At 33.7% G+C, this 25,183-nt stretch overlaps 1 protein-coding gene across 2 annotated transcripts in view; it reads left to right on the top strand.

The window, feature by feature from the left end:
* The window catches only part of Oseg4 (intraflagellar transport protein Oseg4), a 232,542-nt gene that overhangs the window by 14,175 nt on the left and 193,184 nt on the right, over positions 1 to 25,183 (top strand). The window lies entirely within an intron of this gene.

Here is a 25,183-nt window from a genome sequence, read left to right as displayed (position 1 = left end):
CACCAATGCTCAGCCTACATGAGATTTGTAAATTTGAGTTTTTTTATGATTTAATGATAAATAAAATTTTTATGATTTAATGATAAATAAAATTCTAAATTGTAAATTGAAGTAGAATTTGGATATAAACCAACACTGATGCAATTCTACATATTATGTAGCATTAAAAAGTGCAATAACAGAATTATAATTCTTAATGTCAGAAGCATTTCCTCCTGGAGAAAAACCTGCGGGAAAGCACGTGGGGTGTTACCCCAACCCTACATAAAAGTGGAATATTCCTAACTTGTGAAACTGAAATTCTGTGCTGCTTTCAGTAGCTGAGTTTCTAGTTGTGGTTGACTTTCAGAACCACTTTTTCTTTGCCTGTGTGTTTCAGAAAAAGATTTATCGGTATTTTGTTGGAACTGGGGTATGACACACCCCATGCGCCTGTCCGTGTAAGTGGTTTTCTGACTGAATATTTAGTTCAGAAATTTATTTCTAGAGTGTAACAGTAAATATTTCTACTCGCAAGTGATTTTAAAGTACTTGACATTAAATTCTTAAAAATTTCTAACTGCATTATGGTAAAAAGAACGAGTTCCTTTGAACTGGAGATGCAACGCATGTGAGATTTATTAGAAATATTTGAAAGCGATGAAGATTGCATTTTGGAAACTGAAAATGAAACTAAGAATATTTTCTACGATGTTTTGGTTTCAAAAAAGATAAAACATTAATTCCTGATGTTCCTAAAAAAGGAAAAACTGTTCTTATGCTTTCAAAATTATATAATGATCATACTATAGATGATACTATTGGAGAAAATAAAACGTCAGGAATTATATGTTTTAATAATAAGACTAAAGGAGCAGTGGATATGGGGGATGAAATGCCAGCCAATTATTCAATTGCCTGAATAACAAAAAGGTGGCCAATGGTAATTTTCTTTCCTGCACTGAATGTTGCTGTAATAAATGCTTAAATTATATTACATTCAACTGCTAATCCACCAACAAGAAACAAAAGTCTGTTTTTGAAGAACTTAGCATTACAATTAATGAGAAAAAGTATTGAACAAAGATCAGAGATTAATACTTTTCCAAGAAATTGACGTACTGCATGCAAAACAAAAGCAGAAGTTTCAATGAAGAATTAAAACGAATACATGAAATTCGAAACAAGTAAGTATGAAAGATGTGATAAATTTTTTGCCCTTGCGCCAAGGACAGAAGAACGTGAATGCAATGTTTAAAATGTGAAAACATTCTGTGCCAAGAACACATGAATCTATTTCGTTCAAAGTGTGAAGAAATAAAATAAGCATGGTGTATTAGAGATGCAATAAAACTTAGAGGCATGATATTTATTATTTTCATTTATCTTAATTTTAACTCTAAGATTATTTCGGAAATTAATTTTTTGAAACCCAATTATTATTCACTTATTTATAAAACACAAGAAAAAAAAAGTTTTAAAACTAAATAATACTATTTTTATTGTATTTTAAATATTGGGGTATGTGATACCCCACGCGCCCACTCTAGTAACTTTTCTTGGTGCGACTTCCGCCGGGTTAATATTTGCATATTAGTATTGATTTATGTATTATCTTAGTAGAAGCCTCCAAGTTTCCAGAATGAACCAAACTGTGGCTACTATATACATAAAAATTTTTCAGTTTTTAGCAAAATGTACTGCCATTTTCAAATGTCATTTTTTTTGGTAATAGAAGTTTCAGTGATTTTTATGGATAAATCATGATATAGTATTTTCATCTTTAAATGAATTTAAAAATATGCACTTGTTTGATATGGCTGCAGTGATACCTACAGTGGATGAAATTGCAGAAAATTTCTTGCAGGAGTACAGCATTTTGCTGCAAAATCACTGAAAGGAACAATTACTATTACTTTGAAGCTGTTCTATATGCAATCACCACAAAATTTTTACCTGAGACAAAAAAAAAAAAAAAAAAAAAAGTAACTGTGATTATTGATTGATCTTCCAGCTATGTGCCGAATTAAAATCTAAAATAATTAAGTACAGTCAAAAGTCGTTAATCCGGACTCGTCGGGACTTCGGCGATTCCGGATTATCGATTTTTCCGGATTTTAGATCATCAGTTTAAATCTCGTAAGATGGCATGCAGAAATTCTAAAATTAAAAATATGAAATCTTAATTTATGAAATAAAGAAGAATTATAATCTAAAGGGTATCAAAGTTTACAAAAAAAAAAAAAAAAAAAGCTTAATATTTATTTGTTTACTTTATTAAACATTTCTTTCAGTGTAAGTTGTTTTAAGTTGCTTCGTTTTATGTGATAATACTTTCTCTTTAATTCTATAAACAGACACAATTTCTTGTTCAGTTACAAAGTTCCACTGTTCAAGTCCCGTTAATTGTTGTGCCGAGAATACTGACTAACTTGTCAATCGAAATTTTTTCATTTTCACTAACCTCTTTGTCACATTCTTCATATCTTTATCCATTTTTTGCAGCAATTCCACTTTTTGTTTGATGGACATCGAAACATACTTTCGTTTTGTGTGATCCTCTGGGAGCTCCAGAATCAGAAATTCTATTTGACATAATCGAAAGTTCAAGTTTACTTTTATAAAATTGCTCTTACAGTCTGCAAAAAATAATAAGCCGGATCCAATTCGAAGATTAAGGAACAACGCAATCATCAACATTAACTGAAATAGATAATTTTAGATTATACCGTCCGTTATACACAAAACGCGCACGCGAAAACGTATTCTGCGCTTGCGCACACGCATATGCGCAGTGGTAAAATATCTTACGCGCACGCGTAAATGCCTATGTGTCAACGCGGCGCGTGCGCAGAAAGATTTTAGCTTTGAGGTCCGGATTATAGATCATTCCGGATTATGGGTGTCCGAATTAACGACTTTTGACTGTACTAAACAGTTTTTATCAATTATAAGTCACCATTTTGTAAAAAGTTGCTAAATGGTGCCCAAGTGGTTGTGCTAATTTATAGGTATATGTAATTATGGAAGTAGTTTTCAGTTAAAGCTATACCGTGCATTTTCGGTGGCATATTGCTGCATTTTGGCTTCTTTCCTATGCCCTTTGCTTTCATACAAGATGTCTGCCCCCCCAAAAAAAAAGTATTCACGAGGGATAGCACTATATCAACAAAATAATGATGCGACAGCCCATGACATCACCAAAATGTTATATTGCAAACTAGGCATGCAGGCACATGCAGCCCTCCAAAATTGATGGTCATTTTTCTAATTAGTGTGTATTTTTTTTTTACTTTGAGTACATTTGTTATCTTCTTGTAACAAATGATAAGAGAACTGTGGAATTTGCTAGCTGATGAAAAAGAAAGCATCTTAAAAAAATATGTCAGATATCTTTCTTTGGAAATATGGGACTTTGCAAAAGACTAAAGAGTACAAAAATTCGCATTCAGTGAGATTGTACTTCTTAAAAAGTCAAATTTTTTTGAAATACAGTGTAAAAAAACTGGATATTTTTTGACTACCTACACCCCGTCCAAAAAATTAGCAACTCATTATTGCCCAATTTTTTATGTCAGTCTACTATGTGAAATGCAACAGCCATTTTAAAATTGGTGGCATGCTAAAAATTCCATATAAGAACAATAAACGAATTAGATTAAAAGAGCAAGAAACATTTGAAATAAAATATGTATCTTCTACAAAACCTGTATGGAATATTTTGTGCTCTTTTCTCTATGTATACAGTGATCTGTTTCCGCTTAACATCAGAGAATTGTATAAACTTGGCATTGTATATCCTGTTATTCTTTGCATGTACTCAGTGTGTGTTAAACATCAAAGAATTACTCACATTTGACATTCCACATTCTGACACTTTGCTTGCAGCTTTTCATGTTGTATTCCCATAAAATTTAGTTGTTGAAGAAGTAAAACTTCATAGAAAGTGAATTTTTGCATTTTTTTACTCGTGGGCAAAATGCCATATTTTTGAAGAAATGTAAAGCTGTCTTTTTCATCAGCTGGCAAACTACACAGTCCCTTTACAATTCCTTATAAGAAAAAATTATTGAAGATGGAAAAATAAAGTTGGGAAAAATTATTGTCAGATTTAGAGGTGGAAATCAATACTTGTCTATGGACTTCACGCATACCTAGATTGCCACATAAGTACACTGCGCAAAAACAAAAAAAAGGAGGGTTAGTTCTATATGTCTTGTTCTACTAGGCTGAGCGACAAAATTCAACTTGCATTTTTCATGTCTCGAAAGCACGACTTCGTATATGTATTAGATTTTTATATAGCGTTGTTCTAATATAGATATTTTAACACAAATCAGACTTTTTCTGAAATAACATACCAATTTTTTTTCCATATTTTCATTCTATGACTCAAATTACGCCAAACTACCAAGTTTTATAAAAATCACATGAGTAGTTTTTAAAAAATTAGCTCTCAAAATTTTAGCTCCTCAGTGTTAATTGAGTTTGGTATATATTTATTAATCTCTCTTTTTTTATTAAATTTATTTGATTCTTCCTTTCACATTTCAAAATTCAGGTTCATTCCAAATAAAATTCATCCATTTTTATGATTTATTTTTAAAATTTGTAGTTTTAAATAATTTTTATAAATTTTTCAAAAAAAATTTTGAATTATAATCTAGAAAGTTTGTACCATCATCTTAAAGAAGACATATTTCTAAGCATATCTGCAAAAAATTACAGTTTTTTATTCAAAATTTCCAAGATATACATGAATTTATATATTGGCTCATTTTGAAATTTGACAATAAAGCATCAAATGTGGTTTAGACACTTTGCTAAAATTGTTTGAAAGTAGGAACGATGTAACTTTTTTTCCGCTCATGCACAGTGTAAAAAGGTAGGAACGAGGTGCCTTTTCTCCCTCTCTGGCATAATGAAAGGGAAAGAAAAGTTGGTTGCCATATATTAAGATGTTTTCCAAGTGAATTATTCTTGGCGAAAACTGAAAAAAAGGCGCCAAGATAAATTTTTGAATTTCTCCGTAAATTTCGCACCAAATATAACATCTAGGCATAATTTGAGTCATAGAATTGAAATATGGAAAGGTATTGGTATGTTATATCAGAAAAAGCCCGATTTTGTGTCAAAATACCTATGTTAGAACAATGCTATATATAAATCTGACATATATCCTAAGTTGTGCCTTCGAGACGTGGAAAACGCAATTTGAATTTTGTCCCAGTAGAATGGGAGACATAGAACTCTTCCTTTTTTTAGGGGGGGGGCTCATTGTACATTCTGGAGACATTGTGATTTTTTAAAAAGCAAGAACCAGTCGTTATGAGCCCACCAGCGGCCGAGCGGTAAAGTCGCTGAACAGTGGTAGTTCGGTCCGAGGTTCGAATCGCGCAAACGGGCTGGCTGCAGGGGCGCTTTCGTGGTTTTCCCCATGTGTAATGTGTATATGAGCCAGTTTCCCTTAGAAAGTCCTCCACGAAGGCATCCCTTCCCTTAGGCAGATAGCCCTAGCGTGCTTTGCAATAATGAAATAAACCAAACCAAAACCAAACCAGTCGTTATGTACAGCATAGGTGTCGGAGAACAACATCATGCGCAGCGTGGAATTTATCATTTCTTTGATATTTATTTAAGAAGAAACAGATTGGTGTGTACATAGGGGAGAACAGCATAAAATTGCATGAGGATTTCTTGAAAAAGGCATATTGTTATGGATGTTTCTTGCTGTTTTTAGTTTTGTTTATTGATTTCTCTTTTATGGAATTCTTAATGTGCTGCCATTTTAAAAATGGCTGTTGCCTTTTGTGTATTAGCTTGGCAAAAAATTAGTTGCAACTTTTCGAAAGTAGTATGCAATAAGTCAAAAAGCACCCCTTTCCTCCTTTACTAAATTTCTGCTGGTAATCTTCTTTGATTTCTGATATTTTAATTTTTGATTATACCTACCCCCAAAAAACAGGAGCATGAAATATATAAATAAATACAGAAAAAAGGTAGTTATATTTATAGCTTATTAAATATCTAAATAAAATTCTCAAAACTAAAGTAAAAATTAACTATAATTATAAAAAATAACTATAATCTGTAAACTTTACAGTAAAAAACATAATACAGTCAAAAGTCTTTAATCCGGACTCATCGGGATTCCGGATTATAGATCACCAGTTTAAGTCTGGTAAGATGGCTGCAGAAATTATAAAATTAAAAATATGAAACCATAATTTATGAAATAAAGAGCAATTATGATCTAAAGGGTATCAAAATTTACAAAAAAAAAGCTTAATATTTATTTCTTTACTTTAACCACTTCTTTCAACACGCGCATGCATAAAGCATACATTACGCATAGTTGATATTAGAAAATTGCAACCAGAAAACTATTTGATGTGTATTTGTGATATTTATAATGACGAGGAAATTGATTTAAATTATATCGGAGTACATCGAGATGAAACACTACATTTAGTGAGGAATTATAAGCCGAATAGAATAAAAACATCTGCCCTGAAGATGAGGATAGTGCTGACAGATCAACTTCCAGTTCATTGCACATCGCGACGTCCCCCCCCCTGCAGAGCAGTGTGAAATTGATAAACAGATTTCGGAATGGTTAGAGAAACAAATCACCTCTCTGTCACTTTCTTCATGCCTTTATCCATTTTTTGCAGCAATTCCACTTTTTATTTAATGGAGATCGAAACATGCTTTCGCTTTGTAGATCCTTTGGCAGCTCCAGAATTGGAAACTCTTTTTGACATAAATGAAAGTTCAAGCTTACTTTTTGTAAAATTGCTTTAACAGTCTGCAAAAAATAATAAGCCGGATCCAATTCAAAGATTAAGGATTTTTTTTATTTTGATGTGTTTTGGGGGTTTGATATGGTTTGCAGTAGCATCTTATGGAAATTTTCTATGTCTGCAAGCTGTTCTTCATATCGGCTGTTGAAATAGGTAAAATTATTAGACTGATTTTTAAACTCTCATCATATTAACAGTTATCAGGTATCCTATATAATGAATATCTGCAACAGATGTGCACTTTTTTATAACAACTGAGTGTTTGATTTTGAAATTTGAACATGAAAAGACTTATTTGGAATAAAACGCATGTGCATTAAAGTTCATTAGAAATTAAGTTTGTTTCCATAATTAAAATAAAAATGCTTTATACAAAGAAATAACGTCAATCGGTAACATATTGACCATTTTATTCAGTAGCTGTTTGCTATCTTGGCAATTTCATGATTCCACTTTCAAAGAATTTCTGATCATCAGTTTAAATCTAGTTAGGTGACATGTAGACATAGCAACAGTGAGACCTTCTATTAATTATTTATGTCAGATCGAAAACTGCTAACATCTTCACAATCACTCAGTGCTGAAAGTTTGTGATACTGGCTAATATCAATACAATGTCAATTATTGCATTGTAAATGGCAATGGTCTGATTCCCTAGCCAGCAGATCTTTGAAATTGACATGCAAAAATCTCAGTTAGTCAGGAGAAAAATCATATTTGTGGCACACCTGCTTCCTTTTGTTTTGTTTCTAGATTTTGTAAGTGGATTTTTTTTATATTATTTAATTTATGGCTGGTGGTCAATAGGTCTGTATATTAGATCATTCTGGATAGTGGACATCAGGATTTTAGACTTTGCATTATATAGATAAACAGTAAACGAGGAATACTAAGTTCTGTCAAGAATAAAGTATGTGGCATTAAGCCTTGAAGGGCTGCTATGAGATGATGCTGATAATTCAAGTCAACTGAAATAACGTCATTTGTATTCTTTTTTTTTAATGAATGCTGATTGGATGTCAATAAAATTGATCCTTTAATCCTTCCATAATGTTAAAACATTTAACAGACATATAGTTTAGGATTTAGAAGATTCAGATGGGGGGGGAAAGGCATAAAGATTCAAGCTTTTAAATTTCAAATCATTTTTAATATTCATGAGATTTAGAGATTCAAATGTCCCATTGATAATTCCTCCCTCCCCTTGGATTTACCAATTTCTTCAAAAGCACAATCTTTTCAAAATTCTAGGAAATAGCTAAGCACGAATTTCTGGAATCACTTCTAAAGCTTACTTTTAATAACTTATGCTTTCATTCATGAAAAAAGGAACAGTATTGGCTTTTGCATTTGCTGCAGAATTTATAGTCACAAGGAAGGTCTTCCAACCTTGAACTATCAATTTTTCTGGGGGTGGGGAATCCATTTACCTACTCATCTAGGAATACATAAAAGTTAAAAAAAAATAGCTGCTAGTATTCTACAGGTAAACAGTTAAAAGTTGTAAAAAATAACAAGATTTGGCAATAGACAATTAGTGCTACTTTGCAAACTTTAAAATGAGAAAGTTGGAAAACAAAAAAATTTGAAAAATCACCAAGCTGTTCAATTAACCTTTTGTAGACGGATGACCAATATATTGGCAGTTGTATTCCCTGTTTGAATGGACGGGGTTGTCAACTTTAATGGCCATGTCTTTTTCCCCCATTTTACAGGCTGAAAAGTGGGGTGAAATGTCAAATTTGACATCCCTGGGTTTTCAACCACTTATCTCTTTCAAAGATCTCCCTTTTGCGACATAGATGCACCCCTCTGAGAATCCATTAAACTACACAAGAATCTCTGTTGCAAATAGGAGGTGATTTTTTAAAGGGGGGAAAGCATTGGGTTCAAGATTTTCCCCTCTTTTGGTAGCTTTTACTGCTACCAAAGCCCCGGCCTCAAAAGGTTAACACAGCAAAAATATAAAATATTAATAAAGAGATGACATATAGTTTAGGATTTAGCAGATTCAGATGGGGGGGGGAGGCATAAAGATTCAAGCTTTTAAATTTCAAATCATTTTTAATATTCATGAGATTTAGAGATTCAAATGTCCCATTGATAATTCCTCCCTCCCCTTATTAATAGATTTACTAGTTTCTTCAAAAGCACAATCTTTTCAAAATTCTAGGAAATAGCTAAGCACGAATTTCTGGAATCACTTCTAAAGCTTACTTTTCATAACTTATGCTTTCATGCATGAAAAAAGGAACAGTATTGGCTTTTGCATTTGCTGCAGAATTTATAGTCACAAGGAAGGTCTTCCAACCTTGAACTATCATTTTTTCTGGGGGTGGGGAATCCATTTACCTACTCATCTAGGAATACATAAAAGTTAAAAAAAATAGCTGCTATTATTCTAAAGGTAAACAGTTAAAAGTTGTAAAAAATGACAAGATTTGGCAATAGACAATTAGTGCTACTTTGCAAACTTTAAAATGAGAAAGTTGGAAAACAAAAAAATTTGAAAAATCACCAAGCTGTTCAATTAACACAGCAAAAATATAAAATATTAATAAAGAGATGAAAAGCAAGTAAATTTTGACTGTGAGCCCATACAAAAAAAGATTTAATAGAAGTGATGAAATTTAATCATTGGGAAACTAGACTGAAATACAAGCAATTCTAGAAGTCATTTTTTCTGTGACGAATTGTGTGTCATATTTTAGGCATTGTAGCATTATACAAATGCTACTAGTTTATGTAATAATAAATACCCTGATTACAGATTTAATAATAAATGCCCTGATAATGCAGATTGTTATAATAAATACTCCGTAACTGTAATAATAATTGCCCTGATTATGCAGATTGTAATAATAAATACTTCACAATTGTAATAATGAATGCACTGATCATGCAGCTGTAATAATAAATACTTCATAATTGTGATTGTAATAGTAAGTGCTCTGATTATGGATTTAATGTACAGCACATGGGGAATTCAGTAAAAAATATTATCATAGTAGTAATCTGTTTTATGGCAATTGTTATTAATAAATGGAATCAAATTAAAAAAATCTGTAAACTTTTTTAAGCATATTTTACATTATGACAAAGGGCGTTTCTTTAATGTTTTGTGGGTTACTTTTAGTTATTAAATATCATGTTCTTTGCACTTAAACTTTAAAATTCAGTTCAACAGCAATGTCACAAAATTCTTTTAAAATGAGCATATCTTTAGAATTTCTGATACACAGTCTTGTGCGCTGGAGATACCCCCCCCCTCGTACAGTGTAGCCATTGCTCGCTTTGAAATCGTTGAGTTTGTTAATTCATTAAGGTCGTTAATTCGAAAATTCATTAAGGTCTTACAAAATAAGAAATAGATAATAACACAAATTCCAAATTTGGGCTTCCAGATGCCCATATTCAGATGGAAATGTACATTGTTCAAAATTTGATGGCTGTAGGTAGCGTCATTTTATCACGATGTGAGAACCTATATACATTTATGCAGATTCTTCATTATTTAATTTCTTTAAACACAGTACAGGGCTATAATATTTGGAGGCAACAGTTTGAAAAATGAACCGACATTTAAAGTTTTCAATGCAAAATCCCAAAACGAAATTAATAGCCCTTCTGGACTAACGCGTTTTGGGCTAAAAACTTAAAAATTTCAATGACATCGGTGGACAGATTTTAAAACCACTGAAAACGAGAAATTCAATGTGGTTTCAGATGGTGATGAATTGATGAATGAAATGGCTGCATGGGAGCTTTTGCGTTTTTAACCATGGGTAGGACAAATACAAATCATTTTCCTTAAAAATCCTCTGTTTTAAAATAAAAATGCTACAATATTTTTCACATGCGTAGTTTTATTTTGAATATATTACAAGCTACATTTTGATTTTTCTAAATTGTTTCTTATTTTATGGCAGAATTTTACCATTTTTTTATTATAATGCGATACATGATTCAGACTTTGGTTGTTCCCTTCCCACATATTCATTATTTGATGAGACGGTTCTTAATTCAATTTCAAATATGTCATCTGATTTATTTTCAGTCAGCTGAACGTCGCGGGGGGGAGGGGGAATGTTGGGGCGTGCAATCAACTGGAAGTTGATCTGTCAGCTATATCCTTATCTTCAGGGCAGATGTTTTTATTTTATTCGGCTTATAATTCCTTACTAAAAGTAGTATTTCATCTCAATGTACTCTGTCTTTGATATGACTTAAATCAAATTCCTCGTCTTTAAAAATATCACGAATACACATCAAATAGTTTTCTGGTTGCAATTTTCTAATTTCGAGTATGCGTAATTATGCTTTACGCATGCGCGCATTGAAAGATATGTTTAACAAAGTAAACAAATAAATATGAAGCTTTTCTTTGTAAATATTGATACCCTTTAGATCATAATTGCTCTTTATTTCATAAATTATGGTTTCATATTTTTAATTTTATAATTTCTGCATGCCATCTTACCAGATTTAAACTTATGATCTATAATCTGGAAAAACCGATAATCCGGAATCGCCGAAGTTCCGATGAGTCCGGATTAAAGATCTTTGCCTTTAAAGAATTACCCATCATTTGCGAATTACCTATGTGTTAAACAGACTCTGTTATTGAAGGTAAAATTAGAATTTATCCATATCTCAGACTGAATCAAACAATTAAATCAGCAATCACGGACTTTGGTATCTGGACTCAGATGTGCTTCCAGTAAGAGTGAAGTCAAAGAATAAAAAAATAGCAGTCGGAAAACAAAAGTTTGTAACTTCCTACCTACCTTACTGCTTGAATGTGTCCATCCAGCACACGATGCCGTAAATGTTTTAATATGACGCGGACAATGGGCCTTCCTGATCAGCCGCTGACCTAGAAGGATCATCCTGTGTAGGTGCACCGTACACGAAGTTCATTGATGAATGAATGCTTCCAAGAAGTTTTGGTTCTTGTAGAAGTCTCTCGTAGACTTCATCACAGGAACTGTCAAACTCAAAATTGCACTTCACCATTAACATTGCTTGTACTGTTTCCAGTTTTAACTGTGTCTTTTCAGTTGTCCATATGATATTCATACAGGAGAAAACTCTTTCACCGTTTGTCCCTGGGAAACACAACAAAAACTCCACACTTTTATGGATTTGCGCACATGCATGTTTTTATCCTTGAAATGATGAAAAATTTCAGTCCATCGACAGTCGACACTAGCGTTCTGGAATCTGCAATCTTTTGTGGAGAAGTAAATTGCTTAATGTATGGTGACTCCTATCATGTTGTTACCTATATGTTTTACCACCAATCCTCACATATTATGTTCACAGATTATGTTCTTACTGCATTAATATAAATATTAACTAGACATAGTGCACAATAAAAATTAAGCTTTATTTCAGAACTTCGTGCATACTTCCCGACAGCCGGCACGTCTCGCTCTGCTCGCTACTCGTAAGAAGCTTCTCCTTTAGGGTTGCCATATTTATTGAAGGATGCAAGGAGCGCTCCTTATCACAATCACCACAGAGTTTCTTCCAGTTCCTTTGATGGCCATTCAAAGGAACAACATCAGGTTATGAAAATATCTCGGAGGATCCGTACTGTCGGGTATTCTTTTCAGAATTACAAAATTAGAATATAAAATTAGAAAAGATCAAAATGCAATTCAATATATAACAAGGTAAACACATATAATAAACATGAAATAACAAAAAAATATGTTATGATATGAATTAAAAAAAGTTTTAAATTGTTATGTAAGAAACAAGTTTTAGGGAAGTGAACATGTCTTCCCGATCTAGTGACAGTTTGTGTCTTAGAGAGTTCATTTGCAGATTTATTCTGCTGAACTGTGTTCAAGGCTTTATTTGTTTTCATTTCAGGCAAATTAGAGTCCAAAAGCAAATAAGCTGGTTTCATACGGTCTATAGACATAGTAGATTTCAGACCGTTACTATCAATTGTGAAAGGTTTGTCTGTTTTAGAAGGGATTTTATGCAGACTTGTATATGGTTAGCACAGAGGTGGCTTTACTTGATCGACACGTAAGTATACATGCTTTAAGGTAGCAGTTACGTAACACTTTTCTTGGCCATGTGCAGATGTTGCTATTGGATTTGATTGTTGCATTCTATGCCGAAGATTCATGATAAATTGAGTGTCATACGGAGATATCTTAGATGACATTATCATATCACTACGCAGCTTGAGAGTTGTGCCGTATACCAGTTCAGCACAGGATGTCTCCTTTACGGCTGTCCGAATACCAAGCATAACAACTGGTAGTGTTTCAGTCCAGTTATTGGTCTCGTGAGCCTTGAGAGAAGATTTTAAATGTTGATGAAATCGTTCAACAATGGCGTTGGACATTGGATGATAGGCTGTTATGATTCTGTTCGTACGCAAAATGCGCGTAAATTCTGCAAAAATTGCGGATCTCGTTTGAGAACTTTGGTCTGTTGTTATGATCGATGGGCAGCCAAAACGAGGTATCCAACAGTTGAAGATGGCTCTGCAAATGGTTTCCATTTTCATATCCGGATGGGAATGGCTTCAGGCCATCTGGAGAATCTATCTATGAGAGTCAAAAGGTACACGTTGCCTTCTGATGGAGGTAACGGTCCAATGATATCCATACGGATTTCTGAAAAACGTGCATCAGGAAGAGAGAATGTGCCCAGTGGTGCTTTAGTATGCCTAGTAATTTTCGATTTTTAGCAAGATTCACAGGATTTCACTCAATTTTTGATATGACATTTCATATCGGGCCATGCATAACGAGAACAAATAAGCTTCGTAGTAGCTGCAATTCCTGGATGTGACTGATTATGCAGATGATTAAAGATGAGTCTGCGAAAGGAATTCGGAACAAATGGACGAGGAATGTTCGTTGATATGTCACAAAGAATATTACCATTAGAATATTGGCACAGTTTACATTCCAGTTTCAAAGATGATGTATTGTTTTTGAGAAGGTTTCGTACCTCCGGATCATGCTGTTGAGCTTCCAAAAATTTTTTAAAATCCAAAAATGGAGATTTTGTTATGGAATCAATTTTGATTCTTGAAAGAGCATCAGCAACGACGTTTTTTGAACCTTGCATGTGCCTAATATCAGTAGAGTACTGAGAAATAAAATCTAAATGGTGCAATTGTCGAGGTGAACATTTATGAGGGTTCTGTTTAAAAGTGTATATTAACGGTTTTTGATCCGTATAAATGATAAAATTTCTGCTGTCTAACATGTGTCGGAATGTCTTAACTGCAGAATAAATTGAAAATAATTCCCTATCGTACGCGGACCATTTCTGTTGACTTTTATTGAGTTTCATAGAGAAAAATGCTATAAGTTCCCATGTTTGTTGAGACAATTGCATAAGTGTGCCACCTATTGCGACGTCTGAGGCATCTACCCAGATGCTTAGCTGCGCTCCGGGAATAGAATGTCTCAAAAGGGTAGCCTGAGCAATGGCATTTTTGGCAGTAATAAAGGCTTGTTCAGCATTCTCATTCCAATTTAATTGTGCGGATGAATCCTGAACACGAGAACGAGATTTCCTTTTATTAATATAGCCTTCTAACAATTTTATTAAAGGAGAAAGAATATGTGCTGCTTTAAGTATGAAACATCTGTAAAAGTTAAACATGCCTAAAAATCGGCGAAGCTGAGTGAGAGTGGTAAGTTGAGGAAAATCTGAAATACATTTGAGGGGAAGAAGGAAAGGTTCAATTCCATTTTCACTAAGTTGAAAAACCTAAGAAATCGATAGACGTTTGACCAAAAGTATATTTTGAAACATTTATGCAAAGTCCATATTCCTGAAGTTTGGAAAATAAAGTTTTCAAATGCCTGCAATGTTCTTCAGAATCTCTAGAGGCTATGAGCAAGTCATCGACAAAAGCATAAACACCTTCTAAATCCTGCGTGACTTCATCTATAAAACGCTGAAAAGTCGCGGATGCATTGCAAAAGCCGAATTGCATACAGGTTCTTTCGAATAAACCGAATGGTGTGCATATGGTGGTTTTGTGGATGTCGGCTGGTTTAATTGGTATTTAGTGGTGTATGCCTTAATCAGGTCGACATGACTAAAAATTTTAGTACCGTGCAATGCAGCAGTAAAATCGGCTAAGCCTGGAATAGAGTATTTGTCTTTTATTGCTTGAGCGTTCAATGCTCGATAATCTCCTACAGGTCTCCATTCCAGACTTCCCCTTTTTGGAACCATGTGATGTGGGGATGCATAATTGCTGCTCAAAGGTCTCAAATGCCCCAATTGCATCATAGTTTGAAATTCTTGTTTTGCTATTTTTAAGCGATTTGGAGCTAACCGATGAGGTTTTGCAACCACAGGTGGACCTTTAATTATGATATAATGAACAGTGTTGTGTTTAACAGGTTGGTTAGGATCTGGTAATTGAAGGAAATTCCTTTAAAATTTTGTGATATGGTGTATCACTAAACACAGTTTTTACTGAATAAATGCCTGCATTTTTCATGCAGCCGATGGTTTTAAATTGCATTTTTAAATCTTTGAGACATTTGTTTCTGAGATCAGGCACCAATTCAAAGAAATGGAGAAAATCTGCTCCAAGAATGGGTGTGCTAACATTTGCTGTAAGAAAAGTCCATGTAAACTGTTGTCTTAATTTGAAATCCAAAGAAAGTGTTTTTTGACCATAAACATGAAGAGTGGAAGAATTAGCAACGAAAAGTGTTTGTTGGGGAGAATTATTTGCTGGAAGTAAGGACACGTCGGAGTCGGTATCGACCAAAAATGAAAGGTTTGTTCTACTGTCACGAACAAACAGGCGATGTGAAACTTGAGGGAAAGAATAAGTTGCTTCTATTCTTTGTTGTTTTCGTTTCCCTGCCATGTACATTTGTCTTCTCTACACTTTTTCTCAAAACGTCTATGATACCAGTAAACAGAATAATCTCTCCTTTTGGAATTGCTTCTTTCGTTATTGTGATCTCCGCAATTTGACGAGCGACCACGAGAAAGAGAAATGTGATCAATACGTTTGTTTAATTTTTCTATTTCTTTAAATAATTTATCCTCAAAAGACTGATAGACTGTGCGAGAAACGGCACAAGTCCCTGGGGTTGGATTTACTTCTAAAATTCTTTCAGCGATTTCTGCAGCTTTATCAACAGTTAAATTGGAAACTGCTGCCAAAATAGACTGAACAGTCGAAGGCAAACGTTGAAGGAATAATTCTAACATTAAGTTATCAGGAGCATTTAAAGATTATGCTCGACATTTCATATTTCTAAGCATATCAGAAGGTTTTCGAGAACCTAATTCCTCTCCATATAATAATTGGCGAATTTCTTGCGGAGAAGATTCTCATAATCGATTTATTAACTCAGTTTTGAGCTTTGTATATGAATCAATAGGGTCTGGTTTCATAAGTAAATCCCGTACTAGTGATGCAGTATCTGGAGGAAGATGAGCAACTACATAATTATATTTAGTAATGGATTCTGTGATAGGTTTGGGGGTTTCAAGAATAAAGGTACTTTCACACATAATAAACCATAAAGATGGGTCTGATCGGTTATAAACTGGAATTTGTACGGCATGAACATCAGACATTGTGCAAGGTTTTTAAGCCAAAATAAAAGCAAAAATTTAACTAAAGAAAATGAAATTAAATGATAAGTAGAAAACAGAATTATAAAATGATCTATAATTACTACTCATCTGTGATGCAGAGGATGAAAACCGGTTTAATCCATCACTTCTGGTTGGGCATTTTGAGTAATGGCTTGTAGTCAAAACCGAAAGTGCTTGAAAACTGTTCATACGGCCTGATTTAACACAGTCCGGGTCACCATTATGGTGACTCTTGTTACCTACATGTTTTACCACGAATCCTCACATTCCATATCACAGATTATGTTCTTACTGCATTAATACAAATATTAACTAGACATAGTGCACAATAAAAATTAAGCTTTATTTCGGAACTTCGTGCATACTTCCCGACAGCCGGCCCGTCTCGCTCTGCTCGCTTCTCGTAAGAAACTTCTCCTCTAGGGTTGCCACATTTATCGGAGGGCGCAAGGCGCACTCCTTATCGCCATCACCACAAATGTAGCTTGTTTCATCAAATAACTCATTATTATCGTTGTCAACCTTTGGAATCTTCCACCCAAAATGTTGCAAGCTCTCTTGTACTTTTTTCCACGATGGTAGCTCCTTTAATGCAATCCAACTAAATGCATTTAGCTTTTCTTTTAGATATTCAGCACAGTTGTCGTAAAAATTTACAATGGTTTTTATAACGTAATTTTTTCTCACCAATCCTTGCTCTTCTAATTGGGTAATCTGCATGCGTACTTCATTGGGCAAAAAGGTTTTTCCATGCCTCTCAAAGCATTTATGTATTAAATCATCCAGTTCAGAAGATACTTCCAATGCTGTTTCAGTCTGTGCTTCAATGGGCAGAATTGCCGCTTGAAACACCGCAGCGATATTATGTACGAAATAGAGCCACAATTCAGCGCAGGGATTCTCACAAAAGTTGCGGATTAGGGTGAGGCACTTCTCTTCCGACAACAAAGTGCAGGAAACAATTTTAAAACTCTCTCTACTGCAGGCATCAGTGATAACCATCTAATTTTCCCATATCCTAAAATATGCTGGTACTCTACACAGGCTAAGTCGCAAAATTCTTTGAATGACTCAACACGAACAGTATAGATATAGAAATAATAATAAATTTTCATAACAACTGCTTCCATATAAATTTGCAAGAAATCCCCTGTTGTTTGGATTGCATTGTGAACGATATGAGCAGCGCAACCAATACCTAGTAGTTTCCTCCCGAGTGCATCTTGTAATATTGCAAAAATGTTGTTTCTGCCTCTTCTTTTTAATCCACTGAAATTCGTATTAGCGTTGTCTGCGCAGAAGCCAACAATTTTTTTTGTCAGACAATGGCATTGTTATGCATTTACAAGAAAATTGCAAATCATCTGTGCTGTTTCTTCAGAAAGGGATTGCATGTCCAGGATTTTAACCTTCACAACTGACAGTGGCACAAAATATCAGCACTATTACAAGAAATAGCTTGACATCGTTTTGGTTCGACACGTCTGTAGACACTGTCACAAAATTCGAGACATTTAATTCTACCTTGACTTGTTTCATTACATATGGACACAGAACATTCATGGCAATGGCTTCACATTTTGTTCGTGCGCGAGTGAATTTTGGATTAAAACACTTTTTCATTAATTTGGAAGTACAGCCCATCGACCTAAAGCTGTGATTTTTATAAATTGTGTGGTATGTAAAGGTGCCTTCTGTAGCAGCCAACCAAGCTTCCTTTTCCCCTAACTAAGATCTCGAAAAATAGTTCGTAATTGTACCTGACGATTTCAGGTTGTTTTGGGGACGATCCATATTCAAATGCTTCATATCTCCATGCCCGCTATAATCGATGGAGAGATGTGATCCACATTTGTCGCACCTCATGTCACTATCGGTGTTACTTCTAGCCTTCTTTATAAATGGAAACTTGCCTTGTAATTCCTCTTTGAATTTTGACTTTCGTTTTGGCATGACTGATGCTCAATGAAGCCTAGGGTAATGTCACTAATGTGAGAAAAAAAAAATAACCACCGAAACACAACAAACTACCTTTGCCAAAGAACAACAATATATATTCTTTGCCTTAGTGACCAACGTGGTCGCCATTTCGCTAATTCCTGTGTTTCTGAGTGATGACATCATAACTTTATCGAAGCAAGCAACAGCGAGGTGTCACCATGTGCCCAATTCGAGTTAATTGACTTTAAAATTCTATTTTTCAGAAAAGCGGGATAAACAGGCACCCGCCGAGAAAAGCGAGGGACCTCGGGACATGAAGTCTGAAATCCGGACTGTCCCACCTAAATCGGGACGTGTGGTCACTTTAGAGTTTCAGCACAAGGCATCTACTAGTGATGTTTATTTAAATTGAAGATTATGCATAACATTTTATTTATTCATAGTAAAATTTTACTTGTTACCTAATGCATTTATTACAGTAGTAAAATATAAAACTCAGCAAAATATTAAATTATGAAACTAACAAAATTTATCAATCAATAGGTACAATGAATCTGTCAGATAAAATAAAAAAAAAAAGCTAATCAGTAAGCTTCAGTAATAAAGTCATATTCGCAATTTATTTCCAGAATATCTGAAAATACAGCATTTAAAAAAAAATAGCTTTTGAATAAGGAAAAAAAAAATATTTTATATATTTTTTGTAGGAAATCTTGAAAGAAATTGTAACTTCTTGTTTAGTTTGTTAAACTTACTAACTTCTATACTTGCAAAGTAGACTCAACTAATGAGTATATATCAAGAATTCAAAATTTTTATTATTACATTTTTAAACAGTTCACATGACATTCAGTTAGCACAGTAACACGTGCATCACAACAACGGAATCACATAGCATGAACGCCATTACAGCTATACAGTCAAAAGTCGTTAATCCGGACACCCATAATCCGGAATGATCTATAATCCGGACCTCAAAACTACAAACTTTCTGCACATGCGTCAACACATGCGCATAGACGTTTACGCATGCGCATAATACGTTTATGCATGTGCGTTTAATGTATAACGGATGGTATAAGCTAAGCTAAAATTATCTAATTATCTATTTCAGTTAATGTTGCAGATTGCGCTGTTCCTTAATCTTCGAATTGGATCCGGCTTATTATTTTTTGCAGACTGTTAGAGCAATTTTATAAAAGTAAGCTTGAACTTTCGATTACGTCAAATAGAATTTCCGATACATATTTACTAATATATAAAGGATCTGCAAAGCGAAAGTATGTTCAATGTCCATCAAACAAAAAGTTTAATTGCTGCAAAAAATGGATAAAGGCATATCCTTTGTTTCTCTAACCATTCCGAAATCTGTTTATCAATTTTACGCTGCTCTGCGGGGGGGGGGGGGGACGTCGCGGCGCGCTATGAACTGAAAGTTGATCTGTCAGCACTATCCTTATCTTCAGGACAAATGTTTTTATTTTATTCAGCTTATAATTCCTTGCTAAATGTAGTATTTCATCTCAATGTATTCCGTCTTTGATATGATTTAAATCAAATTCCTCGTCGTTATAAATATCACGAGTACACATCAAATAGTTTTCTAGTTGCAATTTTCTAATTTGGACTATGCTTAATACATGCTTTACGCATGCGCATGTTGAAAGAAGTGGTTAAAGTAAACAAATAAATATTAAGCTTTTTTTTTTGTAAATTTTGATACCCTTTAGATCATAATTGCTCTTTATTTCATAAATTACGGTTTCATATTTTTAATTTTATAATTTCTGCCATCTTACCAGATTTAAACTGATGATCTATAATCCGGAAAAATCGATAATCCGGAATCGCCGAAGTCTCGATGAGTCCGGATTAAAGACTTTTGACTGTAGTTATTTTAAAATATACATCACATCCCTTCCTCCAGTTTATAAACAATAATAAAAATAGCAATTAATATCAATACAAGTATATTCACAATATGCAATATGTTACATTATTTTATTCCATGACAAAGTCTCTATACCTTGAAGGTTGTCTAATCAACCGTCCACTTCTTGTTATTGTATTATTGGACAAATTATTTTGTTGATTTCCTATATTAATAGGCACAGAAAGATTATCAGGGCTTCCATTTGAATTTTCCTCTTTATCTACTTATATATCCTCATAATCATTATTAACTTTGTAAGGTGATTTTGAAAATTTTATATGGAGTCTGTTTCTTCGTAATATTTCCCCATTTGAATTTCTTATAATATAGGATCTAGGAACTTTATGTTTTGAAATTATTCCACTTTTATCCCATTGCCCAGTTCTAAAGTTGAACAAGTTTATACTATCTCCAGGTTTTAACTCAGGCAGTTTCTGTGCGGTTCTATCATAATAATATTTTTGCCTAGCTTGAAGTGCATGAAATTTAGAATAAGGTTTGTTTATTTTAGTATTTAACAATTTATTACTGATAGGTAATTTTGTCCTTAATCTTCTATTAAGTAAAAGTTGTGCAGGAGACAAATTTATTCCACTGATTGGGTATTTCGATATTCCATTAAGCCTACACTTATATCTTGCACTTTTCTCATGATATTTTTCACTATTCCTACAGCTTTTTCATCCAACCCATTACTTTGAGGATATCTGGGGCTACTAAATTTAAGTTTGAAATCCCAATCTTCAGCAGATTTCTTAAATAAGTAGCTATTACAGGGATTATTGTCGCAAACGACTTCATTTGCAATACCATACCTGGCAAAGATGCATTTTAACTTTTTCATAATTTCATTTGCTGTCTTATCTTTTATGTTAGAAACCTCAATCCATTTAGAGTAATAATCGATAACTACTAAATAATTTTGATTACCAAATTGCAAGATGTCAAGGGCAATATTTTTAAATGGTTTAGTTGGAATTTCATGTTGCATTAGAGGTTCTTTTTTAATTCTATTTCTGAATTTTTCACACATTTCACATTTGGAAACAAGCTGCTCAATGTCATTTGCCATACCTGGCCAGTAAAAAATTTCACGGGGTCTACTTTTACATTTCTCAATTCCAAAGTGTGCTTCATGAATTAATTGAAACATGTCTTTTCTCAAATCATAAGGTACAACTAATTATTCATTAATAAGTAACAAGTCGTCATTAGTATAAAGATCATTTTAAACTTTAAAGTATGTTTTTACACTACTATCTCTTTTTTTCTAACATTTAGGCCAACCTTCTTTAATATATTTCATAACTATTTGCAAATCTGGATCTGATTCAGTTTCTTTCCTAAATTGCACCACTCTTCTTTCACTCATAGGCAAATATTTTGAAATAATGTGAACAACATTTAGCATTTCAAGATCATCACTAATTGTTTCATTTACAGGATATGCACGTGACAAAGTGTCAGCAAAAAGCATTTGATTTCCTGGAACATAATTTATCTCAGAATCATACTTTAGTAATTTTAAGATCCTCCTTTGCATTCTAGACGAGATTTTATGCAATGGTTTCTTAACAATTGCCATTAATGGCTTATGATCACTTTGTACTGTGACTGTTCGTCCATAAACAAAATTGTGGTACTTTTTGAAAGAAAATACTACGGCCAATAGCTTTTTTTTCGATCTGTGCATAGTTTTTTTCACTGTTATTTAGGCTGCGAGACACAAATGATACAGGCTTACCCTTTTGAATTAGACACGATCCTAGGCCATCATTCGAACTATCACACTGTATAATTATATCCTCATTACCACTGAAAACTTTTAAAATCGGAGCTTTGATTAGCAGTTGTTTGATGTTGTTAAATGACTCTTCCTGAGTCTCTCTCCAATTAAATTCTACCTTTTCTTGAATGATTTCTCTTAAAGGAGCAGTAACATTAGATACATTAGGTATGAATTTTGACAGAAAATTTAACATTCCTAACAACTTCCTTACTTCAGTTTTTGATTTTGGTGTTGGCATATCAATAATTACTTTAATATGACTAGGATCGGCTTTTACACCTGACTCAGAAATAATTTGGCCTACATATTTGACTTCCGGTACCCTATATTGTAGTTTATCAGTATTAAATTTTATATTTAGAGACCTAGCTCTTTCAAGAACCTTAGAGATAATTATATCATGAGTAACCTCATCAGATCTTGCAATTATGATATCATCAAAATAAACTTCCACACCCTCAATATCACCAAATAATTTTTGGTTTCTTTTCTGAAATATTTCTGGGGCAGAGGATATTCCAAATGGCATTTTATTAAATTTATATCTTCCATAAGGAGTATTAAATGTACATAGTTCAGAACTAGCTTCATCTAGTGGTACATACCAAAATCCATCTTTTAAATCTACCACTGAAAATACTTTTTTACCTTCTAACCTACTAATTATATCATCTGGAGAAGGAATTTGATAGTGTTCCCTTTTAATTACTTTATTTAGATCTCTAGGATCCAAGCATAATCTAAGACTCCCATTAGGTTTTTCAAATGTAACCAAACTTTGAACCCTATCAGTTGGTTTATTTACTTTCGATACTATCCCTTCTCTTTCAAGTTTATCTAAAGTATCTTTTAATTTAGGCTGTAAAGCCTAAGGAACACGTCTTGGGGGGTGTATTACTCGTATTGCATCATCTTTAAGGGTTATATGATATGGTTTGTCAGGAAATTTCCCTGTACCTGTAAATACATCTTTATACTGAGCAATTAAATCATTTTTATTAATGATATTGCTCTTTAAGGAATCAATCCTTTCAATTAGCTTTAATGCAGAACAAGCTGTTAACCCTAATATAGGCTTAGATCACCAAGAACATAAAACTGTAAAGGTACATTCTTAAGCCTTTCAGTTGAACAATTAATTATAAGAGTACCTTCTGGTTTTAACTTAAAATTACGATATGCAGTTAAGAACAAATCAGTTTCATTAAGTTTAGGCTAAAGTTTAACATTATTTAAAACATATAAAGGCAAAATATTTCCTTCTGCACCAATATCTAACTTAAAATCAACCTTGAAAGACTTATTATTTACATACATTGTAATACTTTTCACCCATGTTTCACTTACCTTGTGAATATCCTTATTTACTTCATCAATAGAATTTGTTAGTTCTTTGAATGATTTTGCACTTATTTTAAATTCACTATGCCCATTTACTGGTGGATCTATCATTACAGAGTCAACAAATACACTATGTTCATTATATATACTAAGTTCATTATTTGGTATTCCAACTTCACAAATGTTCTTGGGACACCCCGCGGCAAAGTGGTTCTTTACTTTGCATTTCGCACACGTCTTTCCGAAAGCTGGACAATCCTGATATTTGTGCCTTCTTCCGCACTTCTTGCAGTCATATTCTAGTGCTGATTGCTTCTGCTGCGACGACAATTTTGGTGGCACTGACTGTTTTGATTGATGCTGCTGTTTTCTATATTTCTTCACACTGTTCACAGTCGCTGGATAATCTTTCATGTTCCGGAGTTTCTCTTTGCTTGCTTCAGCGGTGCGAACTATTTCTATAGCTTTTTCTAATCCCAGGTTAGATTCTCAACGCAAACGTTCGGTCAGACTCCTATTCCGAATGCCTAATACAATACGGTCGCGAATCAATCCATTTTCTTGTTTAACAAACTCACAAGTTGAAGCTAAAGTCTGTAACTGAGTGACATAACATTCAATTGTTTTTCCTTCTTGCTGGCTACACGAAAAGAATTTGTAACATTCATATACGACATTCTGCCGTGTTGAACAATAATCTTCAAAAAACTTCAAGACCTCTTCGTACTTCTCTTTATTCTCAGGTGGCTCAAATCGAAACGTGTTATAAATTTCGAGTCCTTCAGTACTGAGTAAATTCAAAAGGATTGCAATTTTAGTTTTATCTGGCTTGGCATCTTTTTCCGTTGCAAGTAAATAGTTGTCTAGCTCTTGCTTCCATTTTTTTCCATTTTTCTTTAACATTTCCGACGGAGAATGTTAGTGGAGCAGGTGGTCTGAAATCCATTTTGCTCCTGACACCATGTAACTTCTTGTTTAGTTTGTTAAACTTAATAACTTCTATACTTTCAAAGTAGACTCAACTAATGAGTATATCTCAAGAATTCCTATGTTTTCCGTGCTCTTCAAGTTTGCTCCTCCAAACTAGCCCTTGATGAAGAACTAAGTTATTTAAAAGCAATAGCTATTGACAGGGGCTTTCCACCCAACATTATTAATCAAGCAGTTAAAAAATTCTCATCTCAACACACTAAAAGGCACACTCTTGTTTTAGGAGATTATAAAAATTCTGTTGTCATTCCCTTCTTTCCATCAATTAGCTATAAAGTTGCACATATTTTGCAGAAATTTAACTTTCAGGTTGTTTATTCTCCCATCAATAAAATTCTGAGTTCCATACTCAAGGACCCCATTCCGGATATGAATTCCTGGGGTATTTATAGGATTCCTTGCCAGTGTGGTTTAATTTACATTGGCCAAACTAAGAGAGCCTTAAAATTTCGCGTCAAGGAACACGAGGCATATGTTAGAAAAAAGGAAACACAGAAGTCTTCTGTTGCTCAACATTGTTGGTCCGAAAACCACACTTTCAGTTTTTCTGCTGCCAAAATTATTCAAAAAACATCTTCCATTGGAGAACTGGATTTTCTAGAGGCATTTCACATTCATAAAAATCTTTCTGTTCTAGTTAACGATCCTAATTCCAATCCAAATTTGCCTTCGGCCTTTAAAGAAATTACGTTTTAGTTCTGGTTTCACCAACAGATGGCGCCACTTGCTTATTCTTGTCCAGGCTTTCTTATCTTATCTTATCATTATTTCCTATCTGGTTCATTTGCG

This window comes from Stegodyphus dumicola, chromosome X2, assembly GCF_044657685.1.
Source record: "Stegodyphus dumicola isolate Sdum_Otavi_A_Nest chromosome X2, ASM4465768v1".
Lineage (NCBI taxonomy): Eukaryota > Metazoa > Arthropoda > Arachnida > Araneae > Eresidae > Stegodyphus > Stegodyphus dumicola.
The sequence above is the reverse complement of the archived record's forward strand: the minus strand, read 5'-3'. Positions and strand labels throughout refer to the sequence as shown.